Genomic DNA, 26,159 nt, shown 5'->3' on the forward strand with positions numbered 1-26,159 from the left:
AAAAATGTTTCTAAGAATTTTACGTTCTTGTTTTTCAATATCTGCAATTTTACAATGACTTCCTAAAACTAAGGGTCCTGATACATAAGAGCTGTTTTGTAGTGTTTAAATCTAGCATTACGTTACACAACGTGAGACATCCATCTCTTACAACTGACATCAATCACAACATCACCGATTCCTGGAAGGAAGAATGGATGCAAAATGCTCCAGCTACATGCCAGGTAATGCCATGCATCAGTAAGACAGTTCCAGAGCTTGATCAACCTCGTAAGGTATGGTCAATGCTCAACCGCCTCAGGACGGGACACGGAAGATGTGGGGATTCACTTTTTAAATGGCGAATGCTCTCCTCGCCGGTATGCGACTGTAGAGCACCGCGACACATCAGGGAGGACTGCAACATCAGAACATAAGGAGGGCCATATGAAGACTTATTCTTAGCAACCCCAAAATGTATTGAGTACATACAAGTTCTAGATGTTTGTTTGTAGTTTAGTTCATTAATTATCGTCATTCATTTGTTACACTGTATCTGTATGCCACACGCTAAATAAAATAAACTGTTTTGATCCCATGTTAGTCTAAATGCCCTATGAAATTTTAGGACCCTTTCTTTATTGGCCCCCGGGCTGAGTGGCTCAGACGGTTAAGGCGCTGGCCTTCTAACCCCAACTTGGCAGGTTCGTTCCTGGCTCAGTCCGGTGGTATTTGAAGGTGCTCAAATACGACAGCCTCGTGTCGGTAGATTTACTGGCACGTAAAAGAACTCCTGCGGGACTAAATTCCGGCACCTCGGCGTCTCCGAAGACCTTAAAAAGTAGTTAGTGGGACGTAAAACAAATAACATTATTATTATTATTTATTATTATCTTTATTGGCCAAACTGTCTAATCCAGAAGGAAGTGATTCCATTAAGTCTACTTTTTATTAGTGTTATCGTCCAACGTTTGGAACATAATTACTAGGTATTTAAAAATAATATACCTGTGAAATAGTCCCATTTGTCGTTTCAATGTTATGATCACCATCATCATAATCATAAAATTCAGGGGTTGACAACATCGCGAGTTAATATCAGAATAGCCTATAGGCTAAAATGCATGGTTTATGATACAGAGGCTAATGTTCATTTAATTTACCTGAAATTGACTGGTACCGGGTGAGTTGGCCATGCGCTTAGAGGCGCGCGGCTGTGAGCTTGCATCCGGGAGATAGTAGGTTCGAGTCCCACTATCGGCAGCCCTGAAGATGGTTTTCCGTGCCTTCCCCATTTTCACACCAGGCAAATGCTGGGGCTGTACCTTAATTAAGGCCACGGCCGCTTCCTTCCAACTCCTAGGCCTGTCCTAACCCATCGTCGCCATAAGACCTATCTGTGTCTGTGCGACGTAAAGCCACTAGCAAAAAAAAAAAGAAATAGACTGGGTGACGAAGGACTGCCTTGGTGCAGGAAAACAAGATCTGAAGCCAAAAATATCCACAAATATTTTGTCTTGATAACATCTACACTTTTAATATCATGAGCTGAGATGGAATTTCAAAATACCCCCAAAATAAGGGCGTTATTGTCGCAAAGAAGTGATCTTACGGTTTTCTTTCTGTGGTCTTTCCCCACCCGGAGGCAATTCGGACATGCTAATCATTGTCCCTTCGCCATGCCTCTATACATGTATATATCCAAGAAATTTGATGGTGGAAGCTAGTAACAACTTACCGGATATAATAGGCTATTAATAATATCTTCTAGTAATTATGTTCCAAAAGTTGAACGATAATAACACTAATTTAAAGTATACTTAAGTTATTTAATGGAATCACTTCTGACATTCTTCACTTCAATGCTTTATATCCTTCTCCCTATATCTCTTTGAAGTTTTTTAATAAGGGAAGTCCTTAATAAACTTCTAATATTCTTGAATTCTCTAACGGTTATACATTTCTTTATTGCCCACCATGGCTTTGTTCCAAAGAAAGAAAAGAAATTTACGACTTAACTTATTTGTCAGAGTAATGCATAGACGTTCTCTTTCCGTGCTTCTTATACCTAAATTACGGACCACAAATCGTAATTTTCTCGGTCTAAAAGCAGCTGCGACACTTGAGAAGACCGTAGTGGGAGGGATGTTGGGAGGAGCAGTGAACTGCGTAAGGCAGTGAAGAAGGACGGGAGAAAACTAATTGCTACAATTAGAGGGACTAGGCCTTAAAAAGCATTAGGCGAAAACAGGGATGTCGAAAATATCAAGAGCAAAATTATGAAACAAATGTAAACAATTTGAAAGGAAAGTGAGTCACTGTTGCCCTTTGTCTCATCTGATGTTTCCAAGTTGTATCCCTTGTACAGCCATCCAAATAGATCCCCAAATTATCTTGAAACATTGGCCCGAATTGATCCCAGCCTTGCAGATCTCTACATAAATGTCATACAGAGTGGTCGAGAAAACGTGAACCAGGTATATATGGGCATAAAAAGGTTGGCCATATCGATAAATAACTTGAAAAAATTAGTCGAAATCTCTAGGCGTTGTCATCTTATCAGCTGTTGAAGTTAGCCAATCAGATCGCTTCGCGGGCAAATTCAAGCGGGTTTTAGCCGATATTATCATAGCGTACTTGCTATGGCGCGATCCTATAAGCTCGTAAGTCCATGTTCACACCCCTGCACTGGCGAAAGTTTTCTTCTCCTATTGGTGTTCTCAAGCTGGTCTTAAGCCAAGCGAAGATTTAGCAACGGCGCCTTGCAAAGTCCATTTGAATTCGCCCGCGAAGCGTTCTGATTGTCTAACTTTAGCAGCTCATTAAGTAACAACGGCAAGAGATATGAAATTGTTTCTTTCAAATTATTTATCGGTATGACTAACCATCTTACGGTCATACAACCGATTCACGTTGTTTCCGACCGCCTTATTTAATCATAATTACCAATATTATTGTTTTTCGTAAATCAGTAAATACAGTAATAAACGAGCTGAATGACCATCGAATCGGTCTTCCGTTCCAAGGTCCCCAGATTCGATTTCCGGCTGGGCAGGAAATTTTAACTGCATATGGTTAACACCTACGGCTCGAGGACAGGATGTTTGTGATTGAACCAACATATTCCACTTCATATTTACACAACGCGTCACGCTAACAACCACCACAGAAACACGCAAAATAAATATATCACTCACATAGAGTTGGAGCCAAAAAGGGCATCCTGCAGTAAAATCGGGCTAGATCCATATGTGTAACACAATTCGTACCCGCGACCCTACATGTGCGGGAAAAGCGGTAGGAGGAGGAGGAGCAGCAGAAGAAGGAACTAGGAAACCTTAATTACGAATTATCATATTAGATCCCTTTTGCGGCGCTCACAAGTAACCGATCGTGACCAACGAGTATCCAAAAGAAATAGAATAGACATTAGCAGTGACGAACTGTACTCTCATTTCATACATATCGATTAATTTCTTTTTAAAAAAAGAGTTTTAAAAATTATACGAAGTGTGCGATTTGCAAATCATCATTTGCCATCATTGCTGTCCACTATACATTTTGGCCCCTGGGACGCCTGTTTTATGTCATTATAATATGCTGTGATTATCAGTTAAGAAAATGATAGCAAAACCAAAAATTACTTCCGGAATATTCTTCAGTATAATAATGCACTTGCATTTGCTTCCGTTCAAGTGGATAACATAAATGTTAAAAAATCAAAGATTACATTAAGTGGTAAGTAAGACTGTCTAATATTGTACCAATTTTTGTGTATTCCTTAGTTCACCAGTAGTTCACCAGGGCGCTACCCCATCACATACTTTATGAACATGCGAGATTTCTCGCACGGGTCCCCTAGCCCGTTAGATAATAATATATTTTTAATTGTTGTGTAAAGTTTCGAAATAACAACAAGGAAAACACCTAAATATGTACACGACAAAGAGAACTTCATAAAACCTATATAGCATATAACCTTCCTTTTACTTTCCGAATTCTCAGACAAATTTCTCGTGCAGAGCAAACGGGAATAAGACGAGAAGGGAATCAATATATGTGTGTCCAGACTGTGACGTAGTTCAGTGTATTGTTCCCTGCTTCGGTGCATAGGCATACCATACAGCAGAAAACATTTGAATGTGATTTATGCATAATTATGACGCATATATATGTACTGCTTTCAATGAGAATCTGGATTATTTTCATAATCATATGGTCTTCTTTTCCACTGTATATTTACCTGCAGCAATATCATGAGAGTTCCTGAATTTCTCCAGAGAGAATAAAGTATTTATGTTAGCTATTTTGCCAATCACTACAAAATTAAATTATTAATGATAATTAATTGTAATGGCAGTAGTGGGTTGGATTTAAGAAGCGGCAGAGCGTTAGAGATAACTGAGAGAAGAAAACGCTAGAGTTATAATAGAAATATAAAGGCCAATTTGAGTCTCTTTTCTAGTTTATCTTATCTTTGTTCTAACAGAGTGAATAATAATTAACAATAAATATATAAATGTTTCTAATGATTAACAATGTTTGTGCTCCCATATCACAGGTAGATAAGAGTACATTAGGGACCACAGCCGTAATTGGCTTTAATACACTTATGTACTATACAAGAATGTACAAGCCTTGAAACCTTTCTCTCGTTCACCAGCGAAACATGACAACTGGGAAAGGATTCTCTAAAAAAAACGAGCTGAGCTCACTCTATATAACTGGCCAGAGAAAAAAATTTATGACCTGACCAGAAAGGAATATAATTTAGAAAAGGCAGAATCAACAAAGAGAAAGGGGATTAATAAGTTCCATTTATAATTATTATCAATTTACTCCTCATTTCCCTAGTACGTCTCCTCAGTGACGCCTAGGCTATTTATGACAGCTGTTGGCGGAGCCGTGGAGGATCAAACCAACCTTCGGGCTGAATACCCAACATACACACACAATTCTTTCTGATCGCCCTTCAAAATGTGACATTTATTTTATTCTCTTCAGAATCAAGAGTTAACTCTGGATTGAGTATTCAATAAATTTAAAATGTAATAATAATATTAATAGTATTACGTATTTGTTATTGAATGTTCTAGATTTTAAAAGTATATTTTCAATATAGGGAGCCTCCGTGGCTCAGAAGGCAGCGCGTCGGCCTCTCACCACTGGATACCGTAGTTCAAATCCCGGTCACTCCATGTGAGATTTGTGCTGGGCAAAGCGGAGGCGGGACAGGTTTTTCTCCGGGTACTCCGGTTTTCCCTGTCTTCTTTCATTCCAGAAACACTCTCCATTATCATTTCATAGCATTTATCAGTCATTAATAAATCACCTTGGGAGTGGCGACCCCATTGTAATAACAGCCTATATATGTTTCATTCATTACATCCCTGACCCGGTCAAAGACTGGAAAACGGGTTGTAGGTTTTCATTTTCATTTTCAATATAACGTTAAGTTAATTAAACAGCGGCAAGATTTTGAAGATTTCTGAAATGTGACCAAAAACTTTTGTCATATTTATTTTAATATTTGAATACTTTTTAGCTCATAAATGCTTGCATATTTCTAACATTTTAAGGTCATAAAAAGCCGGGCCCTTCTCATAACATAACCGTTGTGTGGGGGTTACCCGCTTCAGTGAGGTTGCATTCCAACCTAATACTTAAAAATCCGAAGTTATTACTGAACTATAAAAATGCACACTTTACTAAATTATAGGTGTACCATCCCCCTTAAACATAACTATCCTTCAATATTTACTTTTCATATACATAGACACATTGGTAATTGAATTAAGCATGACCTCTGACTTGAGCATTTAGTTCAGTGAGACGCAGATGGCGGTACGAAAGGGAGAGGGTCATATAAACACCGTAAAGACGGCAAGTCCCTCTGAGCTAACCTAATACGATGGACTTCAAAGGACAGCCCCGGTAAAGGGTCAATTCCCTAAGGTTTCCCATCCGCACTGCCAGATGCTCGCTTCATCTCCATCCTGCGGAATAGCTAGTAGTATCGACATCAAGGGATCACGTCATTTAAAATGTAGCACACACATACTAGAGTAGATTCATTTTACGAGATAACACCAAGTTTATCCATCATTCGCAAGAATGTGAGCGAATATATAAACTGGCCTGCATTATTATCGTTTCTAAAGATAATATGTGTAAGTGAAATTATTTTGGTCCGCCTCTGTGGTGTAATGGTTAGTGTGATTAACTGCCACCCCCGGAGGCCCGGGTTCGATTCCCGGTTCTGCCACGAAATTTCAAACGTGGTACGAGGGCTGGAACGGGGTCCACTCAGCCTCGGGAGGTCAACTGAGTAGAGGTGGGTTCGATTCCCACCTCAGCCATCTTGGAAGTGGTTTTCCGTGGTTTCCCACTTCTCCTCCAGGCAAATGCCGGGATGGTACCTAACTTAAGTCCATGGCCGCTTCCTTCCCTCTTCCTCGTCTATCCCTTCCAATCTTCCCATCCCCCCACAAGGCCCCTGTTCAGCATAGCAGGTGAGGCCGCCTGGGTGAGGTACTGGTCATCCTCCCCGGTTGTATCCCTCACCCAGAGTCTGAAGCTCCAGGACACCACCCTTGTGGCGGTAGAGATGGGATCCCTCGTTGAGTCCGAGGGAAAAACCAACCCTGGATGGTAAACAGATAAAGAAGGCGAGGAAGAAGAAATAATTTTGATCTAGGATTGAGATACCTAAACTAGAAATTTAGGGAGCTGCCTAGTCGATGCGATAATGGCGTGCTCGGTTCATTCGCAATGTCGTGGATTCGATTTTCTGAAAGTAGAAATACTTAATTTTCATACGAGCAGGCTACCTCACTTTAACCAGCTATAGTATTCTTTATTCTGGACATTAAACCACTTTCTTCAAAGACTCGCAGGGCAGGTCAAGAATATTGATGGTAAAACACTAGTAATTAGCAATAATGTCATTTCCTAAACAAAATACAACAGGTAACGGGAACCCCAGATAACAACCACAAAATCCGTCTCGATAAAGGAGCAGAAAATATCTGTCTCCATAATTGAAAAGCAGAGAAGTCGTCAACGACGTATGTTCCGATCTATAGTTTAGTTCCTTCACCACAATTTCAAAACGAAATATGTATTACATCTGACTTCATGGCACGCAATTGTTAATGTTTAATTGAAGATTTCAATCGAAATCCCCTTTCAACCTATTAGTCATGTTATACGTGCATAGTACGTGTTGAATAGATGTTAAGTGCAGAACAAAAATTGCTAGCCAGACACCAGTGGGATCCGAACCCACACCCTCTTTGTTCTGTTGGAAAGGATCAAAGCTACATCTCTTCAGTACGTACTATGTACTTATAACAGGACCTTATAAGCTGGACAGGGCTAAATGGTTAGCGTGCTGGCCTTTGGTCATAGGGGTCCCGGGTTCGGTTCCCTGCAGGGTCGGGAATTTTAACCATAATTGTTTAATTTCGCTGGCACGGGGGCTGGGTGTACTGTATGTGACGTCTTCATCATTATTTCATCCTCATCACGACACGCAGGTCGCCTACGCGCGTCAAATCAAAAGACGTGCATTTGGCGAGCTGAACTTGTCATCTGACAATCCCGGCACTAAAAGCCATACGCCATTTCATTTCATAGGTTGGAAGTCGATTTCGATTACAATGCGTTCGTAAAAATTCAATATTCATTGAGGATTTCAACATAAAACGAATATATACTTTTCCTAATTAAAATGAAAAACTTTCTCGTATATCGCCTGCAATATTCTCAAAGACTCGCGAAAAAATAATCGCATACACTACTTCAGAACTGTGTCAAATTCATATAAATGCAGCAAGAAAAAGAAAGTAAATAATGTTCTCATTTATCGCTAATAACAACAACTCTTGCCTCTGATCATTACCATTCCTTACTGTGAATCCTTCGTACGCAAGACACTGAGGAGGAAAATCGTGTAAAAGAGTAAGGGTAAACGTATTAAAACTCCCATTTAGGACAGACTTTCAGGCTGTACTTTTCTACACCAAGTTACGACTTCGGATATCAACCCAACGCACCTCTTCTAAATCCAGACACCTCTCTCTTAGCAGAGTAATGCTTGAGCCACAATAAATTACGACGTTTTAAAAAAAAAAATACAAGTCAGTCAACCGGGACATGTTTAAAACAAAACAAAGTATTTTTCTTTTAAATTCATAATTATGAGACAAAGTTACTCTGAATGTCAGGTTTGATAACATCTGAACGTCAGGAAAATGATAGGAATTTTTTTCATGTATGAACACATTTCGAGCGAACCGAGCACGCCTTTTGTCACACCGCTAGTCACTCTCTATTCTACTATGACTATTACTTAATTGATTACAATAATGACTAGCCACTGTATTATTATTATTATTATTATTATTATTATTATTATTATTATTATTATTATTATTATTATTATTATTATTATTATGTCCGGCTCCTTCGGTAAATGGTTAGCATGCTGGCCGTTGGTCCGAGGGATCGGGAGATTTTAACTTTCACTGGTTAATTCCGATGGCATAGGGGCTGGGTGTGTGAGTGTGTGCCGTGTTCATGAGTAGAAATCATCATAGGTAGGGCCCCATCCTCACAGACGGCAGGTCTCCTACACGGCGTCAACTCGAAAGACCTTTATCAGGACTTCTCGGAGGCCATACGCCTATTATGATTATTATTATTATTATTATTATTATTATTATTATTATTATTATTATTATTACATAATGAATTCTTCCCTCTAAGGAGGACGTAGAACAATTATTTAGCACTGGTCTTCTTGTTCTGCTTATCTTCCCAAACCTTCCTCATCCTTTCACTATGGGCTTGTCTTTTCTCTTGTGTCCAAGCATTTTTGAGTTTTAAGTTCCTGGCTGTTGGATTCTTGGATGTGAACTTATGTGAATTGATTTTCTGTATGAATGTGATCCGTGTAGTTGACAGTGGGTCAATATTAATTTCTGCAAGTTCGCTTTGAGTTTCTACCAACCAGTGTAATTTGGTTTGTCGGTTTCCGTTAATGATGAATATTATTATTATTATTATTATTATTATTATTATTATTATTATTATTATTATTATTATTATTATTATTATTACACAGCATAAAGGACATCAGTTTCCATTATTTGCACCAGTTGTCATTCGAAATCATTTAAATACCAATCCTTTCATTCGGAAGTACAATCTTTGCATAGCCTTTTCTGAAGTCCTACAGATCATCAAGCTGTCTTTATAGAGGGGCCGATGACTTGCATTTTTGGCCCCTTTAAACAACAATCATTGTCTTTTTTCTTTTTCTTCTTCTTCCTAGAATCGGAATATACCACACCCAGAAGTTGCAACGTCTAGACTGTGGGCTAATAAGATAGAAATTCTAGCAGACACATTTAATTCCTGTATTTTCCGTAAGAGTAGTCTTTCTCATTGAGCTGAAACATTTTCTCGCTGTAGTATGGTGCTCTTTCTATCCATTGAAGGCGTAACCTATTGTGTTGCTTCAAATCTACAGAAAATCGATCCAGTTACATATGACAAAACTCAGTGTCAACTATACGGAGAGTTAGGACCAATTCGAAATATAAGACATACTTTCGAACATTTGATTTTCCCAAAGAGAAATTTGGTAGATCATCATCTTGTGCCCAAAAATACCTTTACAAACTAATGACTGAAGTTTTCAGGCAAAATAACAGCTTAAATTTTCCTTTGAAAAATCGAATTATCATAAAATATCCTGTATGTCTCTCAGTCACGAGTTGACTAAAAGGGGCCTCAGGGGCTCTTAACTTGGGAGCATGGGTTGTCGACCACGGGGCCCTTGTCTGAGTCCTGGCATTGCTTGCACTTTCTTATGCCAGGCTCCTCACTTTAATCTATCCTAACTGACCTCTCTTGGTCAACTCTTGTTTAGAGCATTCGATGCCCAGGGAGCCTTTAATTTTCACGCCCTTTGTGGCTTTTGTCTTTGTTTGGTCGATGCCTTCCTTTTTTCGACGTGTCGGATCCCTTCCATGTTTTCCCTCTGATTAGTGTTACCAGAGGATGGTTGCCTAGTTGTGCCGGACTGAGTGGCTCAGACGGTTGAGGCGCTGGCCTTCTGACCCCAACTTGGCAGGTTCGATCATGGCTCAGGCCGGTGGTATTTGAAGGTGCTCAAATACGTCGGCCTCGTGTCGGTAGATTTACTGGCACATAAAAGAACTCCTGCGGGACTAAATTCCGGCACCTCGGCGCCTCCGAAAGCCGTAAAAATAGTTAGTGGGACGTAAAGCAAATAAATTGTATTATTATTATTATTATTCCTGGCTTTCCCTGGCTCACAGAGGATTACGAAGCGCTTGGTCTGATTGGCTGGACAAGGAATTAGCTAGGGCAGAACTTAGCACAACAAATTTTGAAATTTTCTTTTTTTCTTTTTCTTCTTCTTCTTTTTTGAGTTTAAAATTGGATACATAGAATATCTGAATAACAATATTAACGAGCTCGTCAGCTCTATCAATACAAGGACTTAAAAGTCCGAAAATCAGGTAAAACATTTACAATTGTTAACAGTTTGGTTGATTTAAATAGAATAGAGCGCTATTGCTCTTGACAGGAACAATATTTTACAAAGAGCATGTTTTGTTCCGATAATTTATACGACATAGGACTCTGCGCTCCAAAAGATACCATAGTCCAGCCTCGCAGATGTATCAGTTTCTTTTGGTGCACTTAAGTTCCACCTGACAACCTATCGGTTGTCCTCAATTAAAGTGTTTACACCAAGTTGCCCCGATGTGGGGTTATCTATTGCTCAACAGTTCATAACTCACTGTTCCTAAAGGGAACTAACACCAGGACCAATTACCGAATAATCAGGGGCATGATTGCCCATACTAAATGGCTTTAATGTAAAAAGAAAAAGATGAACATGACTGGCCATAAACAAAAGACTTGGAGTCGAAACACTTGCCCTCCTTATAGAAATAGTTAAAACCCTAAGTGGGCTTATAGACCTCGTGCGCATGATGGGTGCTACGCTCTGGCGGCAAGTCACTTAAACAATCAGGGGGAGTCGCCGTCGAGTGCCTGTGCCTGTGTTAGTCTTGTTTATACTGTTTGTACTGTTCTCGAAACAGTAGAAAAAATGTTCTGTGGTGGATTGCAACTTTACGTATATTAACTGTCCTCCTGGCAGTAAGTTTTCTGTGTTTCCAAATAAAAAGCAGCATGCCTGGATTGCGGCACTGAAACAACAGACTAGTTATGGTAAACCATAGGAACCCACGAATAACTCGCGTGTTTGTAGTCGGCATTTTGTGAATGGAATGCCTTCGAGAGATCCTGACAGTCCTGGTTATGTACCGAGATTGTTTGTAAAACCGTTTGTTTCGACTGAACGTCAGCAAGAAGAGGAGCACCGAGTGACTACTAGATACAAGAGGCGAAAACGGAGACGTAAGAATGCTGAAACTAGTACCACGGAAGATTTTCAAAATCATACAGTGATTCAAGCACGCAGACTGAAGTGATGCGCACCAATGGTAACAAAACCAGTGTGAATGTGTTATTTTCTGCTCTGAAAAATAATTGTGAAGCGGAAGTTCAAACAAATTTTCCAATGCCTCGAGTGAATATACAGACGACGACTGACACTTACTTTAAGAGAGATTGTGGTGTTCACGTGGACTTAGTGGACACCAAATATATATTTCATGGATACAGGCCAGTGAAAGACAAGGAACAACATCATCTTGAAATAGCAGGTTGTTAAGTTTGCAGTGCTTTTTTATTATCTTATCCTTGTTACCCTCTGTTCATCAGAACTGCACATTTACCGAAGAAAACGTGCTGCTTCTACTGCTAATAAAATGTAAACTCGGTATTAGTTTCGCCACTCTAGGCGCAATTTTTAACTGTCATACGACTTCAGCATCTGCTATTTTTAAATTCGCTCTCCATCATATTTTTGAGAAAACAAAGGAGTGGATTTTCTGGCCACAATGATCCACTATCAAAAACACAATGCCTAATGCTCTTGAAAAACACTTGAAAATTGCACGTGCATTATAGATTGCAGTGAAGTGCCATGTGAAAGACCTAACAGTGCTCATCAAAGAATTTTAATGTTTTCTCATTATAAGAAATAATTTACAGTCAAATTTCTTGTTGTCATTACTCCATCAGGTTACATTTCTTTTATAAGCAGTACTTCTCAAGTGCCTTCCGTTCGTTAGCTCTGCCATATCTCACTGCAGGAATATTTAAATTCTTAGATTAAAGAAACGCTAATGTCAGCCTTACAGTGCTCATCAAAGAATTTTAATGTTTTCTCATTATAAGAAATAATTTACAGTCAAATTTCTTGTTGTCATTACTCCATCAGGTTACATTTCTTTTATAAGCAGTACTTATCAAGTGCTTTCCGTTCGTTAGCTCTGCCATATCTCACTGCAGGAATATTTAAATTCTTAGATTAAAGAAACGCTAATGTCAGCCTTACAGTGCTCATCAAAGAATTTTAATGTTTTCTCATTATAAGAAATAATTTACAGTCAAATTTCTTGTTGTCATTACTCCATCAGGTTACATTTCTTTTATAAGCAGTACTTATCAAGTGCCTTCCGTTCGTTAGCTCTGCCATATCTCACTGCAGGAATATTTAAATTCTTAGATTAAAGAAACGCTAATGTCAGCCTTACAGTGCTCATCAAAGAATTTTAATGTTTTCTCATTATAAGAAATAATTTACAGTCAAATTTCTTGTTGTCATTACTCCATCAGGTTACATTTCTTTTATAAGCAGTACTTCTCAAGTGCCTTCCGCTCATTAGCTCTGCCATATCTCACTGCAGGAATATTTAAATTCTTAGATTAAAGAAACGCTAATGTCAGCCTTTCGTAATCTCCATTCTGTAGAGTTTTGATCTGGTGTACATTCTGGCTGGCCGAAATGCCTAACTTCCTTTGCTGGAACCAGGAAGGACATAAAGATTGTTCCCCTGTCTCAACTGCAATTTGAGGCTTCTGTCAATTTGTTACTTTAACATTTTCACAACAAAATTTTTATATTATATTATTTGGCAACATGCACTCATTTGTGGAAGGTAGAGATATGTTACCTCCAGGCAAATTATTCACAAGATAGCATCTTAATAGTTTATTAACTGTTTGTTTGCCCAACTGGTTAAGACACTGAAATAAGAAGTCCATTAGCTCTACGACGCTTCCAACGATGTTTTGAACTATGCAAGTAGAGGTACAGAAAGATTCACCTTCACACTCTGCTTTCAAGATTTTCGAGAAAGCACAGTCTATGACCTTAACTTTTACTTAAGGATTCAACATTTTCACTTTCCGACGCGTAATAAATTGGCCGCTTATCTGATGGTCAGTTTAGTATTTCTTCTGCATTTTCTCTTTAAAATACTCTGCAATAATGTTTTAAGGTTCCTCCCATTGTTGCAGAGAGGAAGTCTGGGAAGAATCCCTCTCAGTATTGATATAAATACACAATGCAGAAATATGTTTACAGCATTGTGAAAGTCCGGCTTTGCAATCGCACTCATCTGATTTAACCTTTCTGCCGCAATCAATCTGTAGAAAGATTAATCTTGTGTAAATTAACTGTAAAAACAATTATAACTGCAATAGATACAAATACTGCGCTACGTTATTATGTAGAAACAGAAAACAGATGCTTACTTTAATTTTAACAGCATAAGGCGGCTGATGAATGTTTGTTTCCCTCAAACACAAGCAGGTTATTTCTTCTCCAAACGCTTCCCTTGTTTGTAGTATGCAATGACTGTCTCAGTTGTTTTTTTTTTTTTCACCCTTCTTTAAAGGAGCTCTGAAATACGATGCATCCCACTGAACTTAACGAAATTCTACACAAATATCTAGAGTCGACATCTAAACATTCAATTTTTCCCTGCGCTTGTAGTTGCACAAGCTACTACCGTCCCCCTGAAAGATTACACAAGTCACCGCTACGAGCGCCAGCAACTAAAATCACATGATGCGCACGAGCTCTATGGCCCAATGACACAGAGGCTAATCCTATTCTACACCGGGGTGACTAAATAAGAAATATTAAAGCCAAATATGATTAAAGTAGTTTAGAAGTTTTGAAAATGTAGTCACTCCATACCAAGTTGAATGGGAACCGACAGAGAGTAATCGCTCTTTGTTCCTTTTTTTAAGTTGCTTTACGTCGCACCGACACAGATATGTCTTATGGCGACGATTGGACAGGAAAGGACTAGAAATGGGAAGGAAGTGGCCGTGTTCTTAATTAGGGTACAGCCCCAACATTTGCGTGGTGTGAAAATGGGAATCCACGAAAAACCATCTTCAGGGCTGCCGACAGTGGGATTCGAACCCACTATCTCCCGAATATTGGATACTGGCCGCACTTAAGCGACTGCAGCTATCGAGATCGGTGCTCTTTGTTCCCTTACATTACATATTTCCCAGTAGGGAATAGGATAGAGTCCTCAGGCTTGCAGAAAATTCTACTTTTAAACCACCAAATTTAGAAATGTACATTAAATAAAAGAGGTGGAAACCTTCCCCTCAAACTATCACATAGCTATGAAAATTCTGCCATTACCTTCAGTTGCTGGACCTGCCTAACGCCACCCGCGCCCCTGCCTCCTGGTTCACGTCAATTCTCCCTTCTCACACTGGAGCAATGCAGACAATACGTATAGTATTTTTAATGGGAAGCTTCCAGTGCTCTTTATTGATAAACTAGATTCATGTATACATCCCCAATTTTAATTGGCCGTAGAAAATATTTACAAGTTTCTGATAGGTTGATTACGATTGAAGAAGGAACCAGCTGAAGTGTTGACAACTTCGATACATAAACAAAACAATCCTCAAAACCTAAGGTTTGCTAACTGCAAAAATTAACATTCTCTTATGAAATAATTAGAGTTCACCCCGCTACAGGGAGCAATTTTAAACCGATGATAGAGACATCTAACAGTTGAGTACCAAAGTATCTTGTAGTACACCAGTTCAAGTTTGTTTACATAGATGGCCTTATAGGAGGCGCACAGTTTAAATGGCGAGGAAGGTGTACCCCCGGTACAATTGTTGTTGTTGTTGTTATTATTATTATTATTATTATTATTATTATTATTATTATTATTATTATTATTATTATTATTATTATTATTATTTCTTGGAAACCCGAATGGAATGGCCGCGCATGTTAAAGCGCCACGGTTGTGGATCCAAGCTTGCACGGTTGCTAGGCATCATTTTGCATCGCTAATTTTGAGATGACCGGTGGTGAAAGTACAACTGGTCAATCATCCTCTATATATCACTAATCGGAGAGAAAAAATGGAAGGGATTAGATAGTCAAAAAATGAAGATATAGGCGAAAGGAAGACAAGGGCGATGAAGGGCGTGAAAATGAAAGACTGTCTAGCCCTCGCAAGCTAATAGAGTCGGGGTCAGGAAAGGACAAGAGTTGACCAGGGGAGGTGAGATAGGATAGGTAAAGTGAGGAGCCTGGCACAAGTAAGTAGAAGCAAAGCCAAGATTCAGCTAAGGGGACCGGGGTCACCAACCCACGCTCCCAAGTTCAGAATCTTTGCGGCTCATTTTATTTATCTCTTACGACAGGTAGACGATACCGTGTGTGTTATTCTACTGCCCACACCCACAGGGGTATTACAGATGACCGCCAACCATAAGAAATATTTATGTCAACAAAGCCTTTTTTTCAATACACGTGAAAAAAGCGTGTCCAGAATCATTTGTGTAGGGGATTCGTGAGTAGTAGGAATACCAGTTCGTCGTGGGGCCGTAGCTGCGGCCATATGAAGCTTCTCACCGAAATTTGTTCTCCATCCAAGTGGCTTTGGATAGAGAAAACCTTGCTGATAATTCATTTTATATAACTGTCAATCGTCTTGCGTCCAATTTGCCTTCAAAGCTGCTATACCCATCATCAAATTGCCTGAACCAATTTTGTTCCAACACCAACCATCTCTACTTCTCGAGTTAAGTTTTTGTAGTCTTTTTTGGATTTACTACAATGGTCACAAGTTCGACCGTCGGTTTCGCAGTACTGACTGGTAGAGTAAGAAGTCACAAATTTTATCAATGTTTTATTCTTCAAGTCGAATATGACCTGGTGGTCTACACACTAAGACTTAATCTAAAGTTGTGAGCCCTGATACATATGTGGAGCTTGCTTTTATATTAAGATAACTTTTACTTATCATTAACAAGTATGACAGAAATATCATTAGCGGATGTTGGTTTAGGTCAACAGTGCCGCTGGCTCCAGCATGACATACATAAGATAAGGGACAAACAGTCAATAAGAGGAAGTAGCTGTTGCCTTAAGCGATAAATACATTAGTTGGCGGCAGCTTTCCTCGGGAACATGATAGCAATAAGTAACTATTTACACTTTTAGAAACACATTAGTCACATTAGCAGGCGGTAGCCTTCCTTGTGTCTTGGGACATGATAACATTAATCATCTATTTACAGTCTTAAGGTCGGAACAACACATTCCTAATGTCCTGCGACACGAAAATATTAATTATCTATTTACAGTTTAAAATTGATATCTGGTTTCCTCGAGCGGTCTTGAGTGAATATGACTTCCCGTCTCGGAAACTGTAGGCAGGGAACATAACTCTCGTACCTCACATATTTCCTAAGCTCCTGATTTTCCACAGAAACCCTTTGCTCTAAGTGAATCTAAGAGTCACATAAATTGCGACATCACTGCCTCATATTTTCAAAAGTAACTAATACATGTAAGTATAGCCTATATACGGCATAACACGTATTGTTGGTGATTTGACCGTCGGATGGGAACGTTAAGCCTTTAGCAGACCCCTTGGTGTTATTCGACAGGAGTAGGCTATATTTTGGCACTGGGTTTCACCCTTTATCTTCCTACAGTCATATATAACGTTATTCATTTCATTTCTTTAACTCCTTTGATGAGGTTGACGTTAGGTAGGGCATCCAGTCGTAAAACCTCGCCACGAAGATTCATCTCGTTTCATATACCCAATCCCGTAGAGAAACGGGATAAGGTTTCGAAATGCACACACTTCTTTTGACAGTTAATATACTTCAAAATAATACCATTAACACACAAAGACAAATTATTTATTGCGTATTTAACCAAAGATATCACTGACTATTTGTATATAACATATTAGCATTATTAATAATTGTGAATACTCAAAATATTCTCAGCATACCTTTATACATTAATGATATCTGGCATGTGGAAAATGTTCAATGCCCGATGTAATAGGTTCACACGATTCATAATGCAGATAATTTGCCATCAAATGTTTGAACACAATATGTGGTTTAACGTTATGCACCATGTCTGATTGTGAAAATTTAAAACAGTTTACGGCGCAGACTCTTGGACATTGAGAAAGAAAGATGAGAGAAGACTGGAGGCACTAAAGATGTGGATATCGAGAGAACTGAATAAATGAAATGGGAAGAAAGACCGGGTAAGGAATGAGGAGGTATTACGAAGAGATTGAGAACAACGATGTTGCAGATCATTAGAAGGAGAAAAATGAACTGAATCGGACATTATTTGAGGAGGGACTGTTTACTGAAATAAGGAATGGTGAATGGCAAACGAGGAGGAAGGAAAAAATATCAAATGTTGGACAATATCAAAGGAAAGAAATATTCGGACATGAAAATCTTGGCGCAGGACAGGCAAAAGAAGAAGAGGTTCATCCCATGACAAAACCTCCCATAAGGCAGAATACCTGAATTAATTGGTTACGAGAAGTCACCTCAGCAACATATTATTGAGTGGTAATAGAGCTGCCTAACTGAGACAGTAAAGGAGTTATCGGTTCATCCAGAAGAATGTGGGTTCGATTCGCCGTCGAAAAAAAAACAGTTCAAAACGACACCTGCACTTCTGAAGCGGTATATGGCCTCGAGCATTACTCAGCGTATAACAGATATGAGTAATTTTTTGCCGTAAATGAAACACATAAGAGCGTTTCCCAACATTACAATTCAATTTTCTTCAAAGTTTCATAACCGTAATTTACAACAAGATAGCCGATAGACAGTGGTATTCACCATTTGAATTTTTCGTACTAATAAATCAAGCTGCCTCTGTGATTCAGTAGTAAAATGTCGGCTCCCGGATTTCAAGATGGCAGGTTCAAACCCAGCAGAGGTAGTCGAATTTTGAATTGCGTAAGGAAGTCCATTCGACACTCCATGTCGCAAGGTGTCAGCATGATAAAGATATCTGGTGACATGCTTGGTGTTTATCCGACAACTCCCATTTTAAAATCTCAGCCATAGACGCCCAGGAGAGATTCGGTTTACTCTGGCCATGAACGTCGAAATTGATGAGCAGACAGCTAGATGGCGTCATATTAAGAAAAAGTCTACATACGGTAGCTGAGGCTATTTATTTATTTATTTATTTATTTATTTATTTATTTATTTATTTATTTATTTATTTATTTATTTATTTATTTATTTATTTATTTATTAGTAATTTAAGCACACTAGGAAGCTTTTATGTCTAGGTCTTTTTCGATGCTCGCTTCCGTTCTCAACACCTCTTCAGCCCTGCTATTAGTTTTTCCTTTCTTTCCCGTGAAAGAGGTTTGCGATTTAACAAACTTTGGTAGAGGAGACCACAAGTTTACCATTTTACAAAATTTGAGTTGGTCTGAGACATCAGTATCAGAAATTTATTTATTTATTTATTTATTTATTTATTTATTTATTTATTTATTTATTTATTTATTTATTTAATCGAATAGCACTTTTACAGAGCACGTAATACCGGGCGAGTTGGCCGTGCAGTTAGGGGCGTGCGGCTGTGAGCTTGCATCCGGGAGATAGTGGGTTCGAATCCCACTGTCGCCAGCCCTGAATATGGTTTTCCATGGTTTCCCATTTTCGCACCAGGCAAATGCTGGGGCTGTACCTTAATTGAGGCCACGGCCGCTTCCTTCCAACTCCTAGGCCTTTCCTATCCCACCGTCGCCATAAGACCTATCTGTGTCGGTGCGACGTAAAGCCACTAGCAAAAAAAAAACAGAGCACGTAAAATGAAGACATAATTTCTTGCTATGTTCCTTCTTCCTCTCAGCTCATATTTGTTTCATCCGTTCTGATGTCTGTTTCCGGAACTGTTCTATGTTATATGGCTGCTCTCTCTACCTTTCGTGTTCAGCTCTGAAGATCACTTTTTGAAATTTGTCCCTAAATAACTTCTTATTATGTGTATCCTTACATTTCACGAACTCCCCGAACAAATCTACTACGAGAAGGTCGAGCGGTGTGAAGGACTTCACAATGCTGCCTCCTGCCCTCGTCTCCTATTGGGCAACTCATTTTCCCTTTTAGCCAATACTCTCGTTTTCCAACCGATTGAATCGCTTCCTTTCCCTCCTTCAATTAAATTTAAGAAGGGCTGAGAATATTCTTGCTTTGTCCCTGAAAATAAGAGAAAGAGAAAGAGAAAATGGCTCGATCATCTAAGAATAAGTATCGTGGACCACAAACCTCAGCCTGCAACATTTCCACTGACGTATCAGTTAACAAAGTCATAGTAACATCCGCCATTTAAATCAGAAAATATTACAGGCGCATACACCTTCACATGTTTACACGGTTATGACATTGCACCTGTCACGAAGAAGCAGCTCAAGAAATACTTTTTCGGTTTACGGAGCAGCCGAGGTGACTGAATTTTGTCCCGCAGGAATTATTTTGTATGCCAGTAAATCTACCGACACGAGATTGACGTATTTGGGCACCTTCAAATACCACCAGAGAGAGCCAGGATCGAACGTTCCAAGTTGGGCTCGAAAGGCCAGCGATTTACCGTTCGAGCTACTCAGCCTGGAGCTGTAGACTTTACAAGCTGAGTGGGCAAATAGTGAGCTGAGGATTACCACCATACTTTAATGATGCCATCATTTTTTATCCCTCTAAAGTTATAATCGCTGAAGTTTATAGATATTTTGCCATAAGAACCCTTTTCAAAGATACCTTAAGCTCATTTCCGACCAAGATCCGAACCTCAGACTTCCATATAGAAAGCCACAGCTAAGCCACTGAGCTAATTTACGTTAATAATAATAATAATAATAATAATAATAATAATAATAATAATAATAATAGTCCGCCTCTGTGGTGTAGTGGTTAGTATGATAAGCTTCCACCCCCCGGAGGCCCAGGTTCGATTTCCGGCTCTGCCACGAAATTCGATAAGTGTACGAGGGCTGGAACGGGGTCCACTCCGATGCGGGAATTCAACTGAATAGAGGTGGCTTCAATTCCCACCTCAGCGATACTGGAAGTGGTTTTCCGTGGTTTCCCACTTCTCCTCCAGGCAAATGGCGGGATGGTACCAAACTTAAGGCCACGGCCGCTTACTTCCCTCTTCCTTGTCTATCCCTTCCAATCTTTCCATTCCCCACCAAGGCCCCTGTTCAGCACAGCAGGTGCGGCCGCCTGGGTGAAGCACATGGCCATCCTCCCAGTTGTATCCCCGACCCAATGTCTCACGCTCCAGGACACTGCCCTTGAGGCGGTAGAGGTTGGATCCCTCGCCGAGTCCGAGGGAAAAGACAACTCTGGACAGTAAGCAGATTAATAATAATAATAATTGTTACCGTGTTTTTGCGGTAGTTAGAGGTGAAAGAAGGTGCGGGTGTGAACGGGTCTCAAGCTACGAAATTAGAGTTCATGTAAAATTAACAAGGTTATATTTTCTTTTCAAAATAAGGGAATAACAAGCATGGCAGGTACAGAGTAGCAAGTCAACAAAATGTAGTTACACAATTTACTGGATTTGGGCTTCGCGCCCCGACTTCACAATGCTTGGGCAATCAGCCCAACCTTACTTCAAAATAAGTTTTAACAGAGGGGCAGAAAACCCCATTCAAGCTCAGGAGCACTTGCTCCAAATTACACAGAAAAGCCTCCTCGAGGCATACAACACTCAATTTTCAAGAAAGAACTACTCGCTCTCAAACTTTAAGCCTCTGAAAGGCCACACCAAACTCCACCTTCAAGTTGTCCTCTCAGGACATAGACACAGGGGTAAAATACCCAACCTACTGAGGTCTATTAAGTGAAAAAGGTTAATTACATGACCTCTAAAATAACAGTTTGAGAGGAGGCGAACTTGCGCTCCTAATACTCTTTGTTTAAAACCTACTTGGCACTAGGCCGTTAATACAAGGGCTAATCCCATACTAAAGAGGTGACTTAAGAAGGAAACAATTTACATTACGTTAAAGAAGAATAGGTTGAGAAAAATAAGTTCACCTCAAAACAATATGAGTGGGAGCTCGAGAGGGTTAAGCACTCTCTATCCCGATATGTAGTTTAAAGATAGAATAGATACCAAAGGTCTTTACATTTTAAGGAAGGTTACATTATGGAAAAACTTCGGACCCGCCCCGAGAGTTAAACTGCTGAGCTAGCAAAGAAAGAAGTTATTAATCGGCCATAACCTAGTTGTTGACCGCTGCCGAAGAAAGAGGCGCTACCCGCCCCCTGCTGTGTACTTTACACACTGAGAGATGGTACAGAAGTGGCGCAGAGACCCAAAAATCAGCAGTTTATATACTCTCGCGGAAAGTTCGAGGCGTTTTAGGGAAGAAAACACCCGCCCACAATCACTTTATTGGGTAGGGTACAGCAACATATTCAAGTTGGGGGAAGATACATCAGATTGGTCAGAAATTAATTAAAGAAATTCGGGATTGGCTAAATACAAAACAAGGGGAAAGAGAGGGGTATACAGCCAACTTAAACAATAACAGAAAGAAATTTAACAAGAAACAAACTTTTGAAATAAAAATTTCTCCAAACAATAGTTCTTTCACATCGCACTAGGGTGCACCATTGTAGTTTTTCAGTAGTGTCCTCTAGAAGAGAAAGTTCACACTTCTTACTACCGGTAAAACAAAAATACATCAAAAGTGGCCCAGTTCAAAAACTCCAAAATTTCCACGTAGTGACATCTTCTGAGAAACTTAAAAATTAATACCGTCAATAAAGTTCAGACTTCCTCCAGCAGAGGAGTTTCAACTGGCGCACATTTTAAATTAGCGGCGTGGAGGTGTACCGCCCGGTACAATAATAATAATAATAATAATAATAATAATAATAATAATAATAATAATAATAATAATAATAATAATAATAATAATAATAATAATAATAATAATAATAGTCCGCCTCTGTGGTGTAGTGGTTAGTATGATAAGCTGCCACCCCCGGAGACCCAGGTTCGATTCCCGGCTCTACCACGAAATTCGATAAGTGTACGAGGGCTGGAACGGGGTCCACTCCGATGCGGGAATTCAACTGAATAGAGGTGGCTTCAATTCCCACCTCAGCGATACTGGAAGTGGTTTTCCGTGGTTTCCCACTTCTCCTCCAGGCAAATGCCGGGATGGTACCTAACTTAAGGCCATGGCCGCTTTCTTCCCTCTTCCTTGTCTATCCCTTCCAATCTTCCCATCCCCCACCAAGGCCCCTGTTTAGTATAGCAGGTGCGGCCGCCTGGGCGAGGCACTGGTCATCCTCCCCAGTTGTATCCCCGACCCAATGTCTCACGCTGCAGGACACTGCCCTTGAGGCGGTAGAGGTGAGATCCCTCGCCGAGTACGATGAAAAAGACAACTCTGGACAGTAAGCAGATTAATAATAATAATAATAATAATAATAATAATAATAATAATAATAATTTACATTTTAGGCCCTATTCCTTTATTTCTTGCTAAAATAAATTAAATAATCTCATAGACAGAAGCGAGTTTTATTTGCTCTCGATAGATTTTGTAATGCATTAATTTTCATATCATATATAACAGAATATAAATGATTTATAATCTGTGAAAAATGTTTGAGTAGAGGGGGGGCTCGATCAAAGGCTGAAAATAAAATACTGGCAGTATTGATAGAACGCAATATTTAATGAGCTAACAAGTACAATTTCATTACATTCCTTCAATGCAGTCACCCGCAAAGTATTACCTTTTGCTAAATATCGAGAAGCCGTTGAGGACCGTTCGCAAGGCGGTCTCTCTTGATGACATAGATGGAGCTTCCTACTGCGCGGAGTACAGATGCCACGTCAGGAACTCGACGGCATCGAAGGGGTTCCTTCAACTTCGGAAACAGGTCGAAGTCACAAGGACTCATGTCCGGTGAGTACGGAGGACGTAACAAGACCTCCCAGTGCCACCGTTGCAATAACAGCTTAGCATTGCTTGCGACATGACAACGTGCGTTGTCATGCAACACGATAGGACAATCGTCTCGCAATAAACGCGGACAGTTGATCCGCATAGGCGGACGCAGATGTCGCTCCAGAAATCGGCAATAAAAGTCACTATTGACGATTTGTCCCTTAAGCACAGCATGCGTAAAAATAACAGCCTTGTAGTCGTTTACCACAATCATCATAAGCTTCAACTGACTGGGTTCCGGTCGAACTTTTGTGGACGTGGCGAACCTGGGTGACGACATTCATTCGATTGACGCTTTAATTCGGGCTTTAATTCGAGCCCACGTCCCATCAATGGCGACAATACGCTGCAGAAATGCATCTCCTTCATTGCGGTATCTGTCCAGGTGGATGACAGCCAGTATATCCCGGTGCCATTTCTGTACGTCGGTGATTTTTCTCATGTTAAAACATTTTGTCAGAATATGCCACACCGTACGATGACTGAGATCAACCTCTACGGATAATTCCTGGACAATCCACTGACGATCTACGGAAACGATACCACTCAAAATATCAATCTGATCTTGAGGAATGGACGGCCGACCTGTGCCGTGCAAATCCCCAGTCTCATTCCGACCCGCACGAAACGCCTTGACCCACCGTACAACCGTCCTGTACGGTAATGCATTCTTGATACAGGCTTCACGTTTATCGTCGACAACATTCTGATGCATTTTTACCACGGGCAACCTCAGTTTTAATCCACGAACGTTGATCACCTTTCGGAAACATGCTTTAGAGCGATTAAATCGACACTCTTCACTTCAATGCCACACAGCAACAACACTCCCAACTGGATGCCCGTCAACTACACATCGAATACAGCGCCATCTGACCACTCCCATATCCTACTTGCACATGCCCGATCTCCTGTGAGTATCTGGACAGATAAGTACTAGACATACAACTAAGTACTCTCCTCCACGCTCACAGTTTACCAACTTGACTAATAACGAATGTGTCCGCTTATGACCGTAAGGTTCCTCACGTGATTACTTTGCAATCATCCTCGTGTACTGGATAGCCTCCAAAGTACCCAGACATCAATGCGATTGAACATGTGCGAGAGTTGTTGAAAGAAAATATACGCCAACTTCTCATATCTAACAAGAATGATCTTAAAAATGCAAAACGCATTTTTTACTGGTGCATCATACACCATACACATTGCTAACTTATACATGAATCCTTCATGGCCCCCTGATTACAGAAATGCATATTTCTTGGGTTTTTTTCGTCACTTCGCTCATTTTTACTTATGGGTCATCTTTTTCAATTTGCCCCCACTATTTTGTCATTTTCAACAATTCGTTACATTACGTATTTCTTGCCATAAATATGTCTTATGGCTACGGGGTCATCTGAAAATTTGCGTTATGGAAGTTAGTGTGACGGAAGTGCAACCCTAGGCACCGTGCAGGCTATGATGTTAAGGTATGGCTTTCTCTCTGGTGCTTCTGTACCTACCTACCTATTTATTTATTTATTTATTTATTTATTTATTTATTTATTTATTTATTTATTTATTTATTTATTTATTTATTTATTTATTTATTTACACTATTGTTCCCCTTAAGGAGAGCGATTGAACGTGAATGCATAATGTCATCTTCGGGCGTTTTTCCTCTTTTCTTCCCAAAATCTCGGCATCCTATCTGAATGCTTCCTCTTCCGCTCCTCTATCCATTTTTTCTCAGGTTGTGCTGATATTATTGATTCAAATTTTACATTTGTGATTTTATTTCGGCACTCGGTGCGGTCCTCGAGATTCGCTATATTGATCTGTTGTAAGTCCCTCTGAAACCCTTTTAGCCATTCCGTACCGCATTTACTCTTTCTTACGATGCTGAGTAGTTTTTGTGCTGTTCCGGAGTTTTCCATTCTCTAAATGTGTGTGCAAAACTTTGCTCGGTGTTTTCTGACTTCATCCGTAATAGTGTTTATTGTTTCATACAGGTCGTTCTGCGGTCTCTTCATCCAGATGTCATTTGTCTTGACTGCCCCATACATCTTCCGAAGAATTTTTCGTTCCTGTTTGTCTATGTCCTTAATTTTAGAATGACCGTCGATCAACATTGTGTCGGCTGCATAGGTTGCTTCTGGAAGATTACTGTTTTATAGTGCCGTAATTTTTCATCTATCGAAATGCTTTATTATTATTATTATTATTATTATTATTATTATTATTATTATTATTATTATTATTATTATTATTTAAGATGAGGCCTGCTACGGACCCCATGTTTCCTCTCCCTTCTTCCCATTATTCCTTCATAATTACATTATGCTTTATTCATCTCTCCTCAGACAACTTTGAACCGGGTTTCCTTTTTTGTTCTTTCTTGGAATCCTTGCATTCTTAAATCTTTCCTTTAAAAAATCTCTCTTTCTATAGTGTCCTCTTCTCTTATTTTGTTTCTTTCTAAATGTGGCTTGACCTCTTGTATCCAGATCTTTGTTAAGTTTTCCTCCCAAAAGTACTTGAATATCTCTTTTGACAATCTGTTATCATCCAGTCCATAGATATGTCAAAAAAATACCCATCTCCTTTTTCTTATACGTTACGGTATATTTCCTTATTACTTATTAATTTCCATTGTTCTTCTGTTTTTATTAGTCCTAAGATTTTTCTCATGATTCTTCTTTCACCGGGCGAGTTGGTCGTGCGGTTAGGAGCGCGCAGCTGTGAGCTTGTACTTCCAGTTTATCTATAGTTCAAAACTAGACATTCAGTTACATAAAGACATTTTGGTTTCACCATGGTATTGTAGTGCCTTATTTAAAGGTTTTTAGATAAACATATCTTGTAAAAATTCTTAGTGATGCCATACGATCTTTTCTTCTTGTGTAACCTTTCTTCTACAGG

Source organism: Anabrus simplex, chromosome 9 (genome assembly GCF_040414725.1).
Source record: "Anabrus simplex isolate iqAnaSimp1 chromosome 9, ASM4041472v1, whole genome shotgun sequence".
NCBI lineage: Eukaryota > Metazoa > Arthropoda > Insecta > Orthoptera > Tettigoniidae > Anabrus > Anabrus simplex.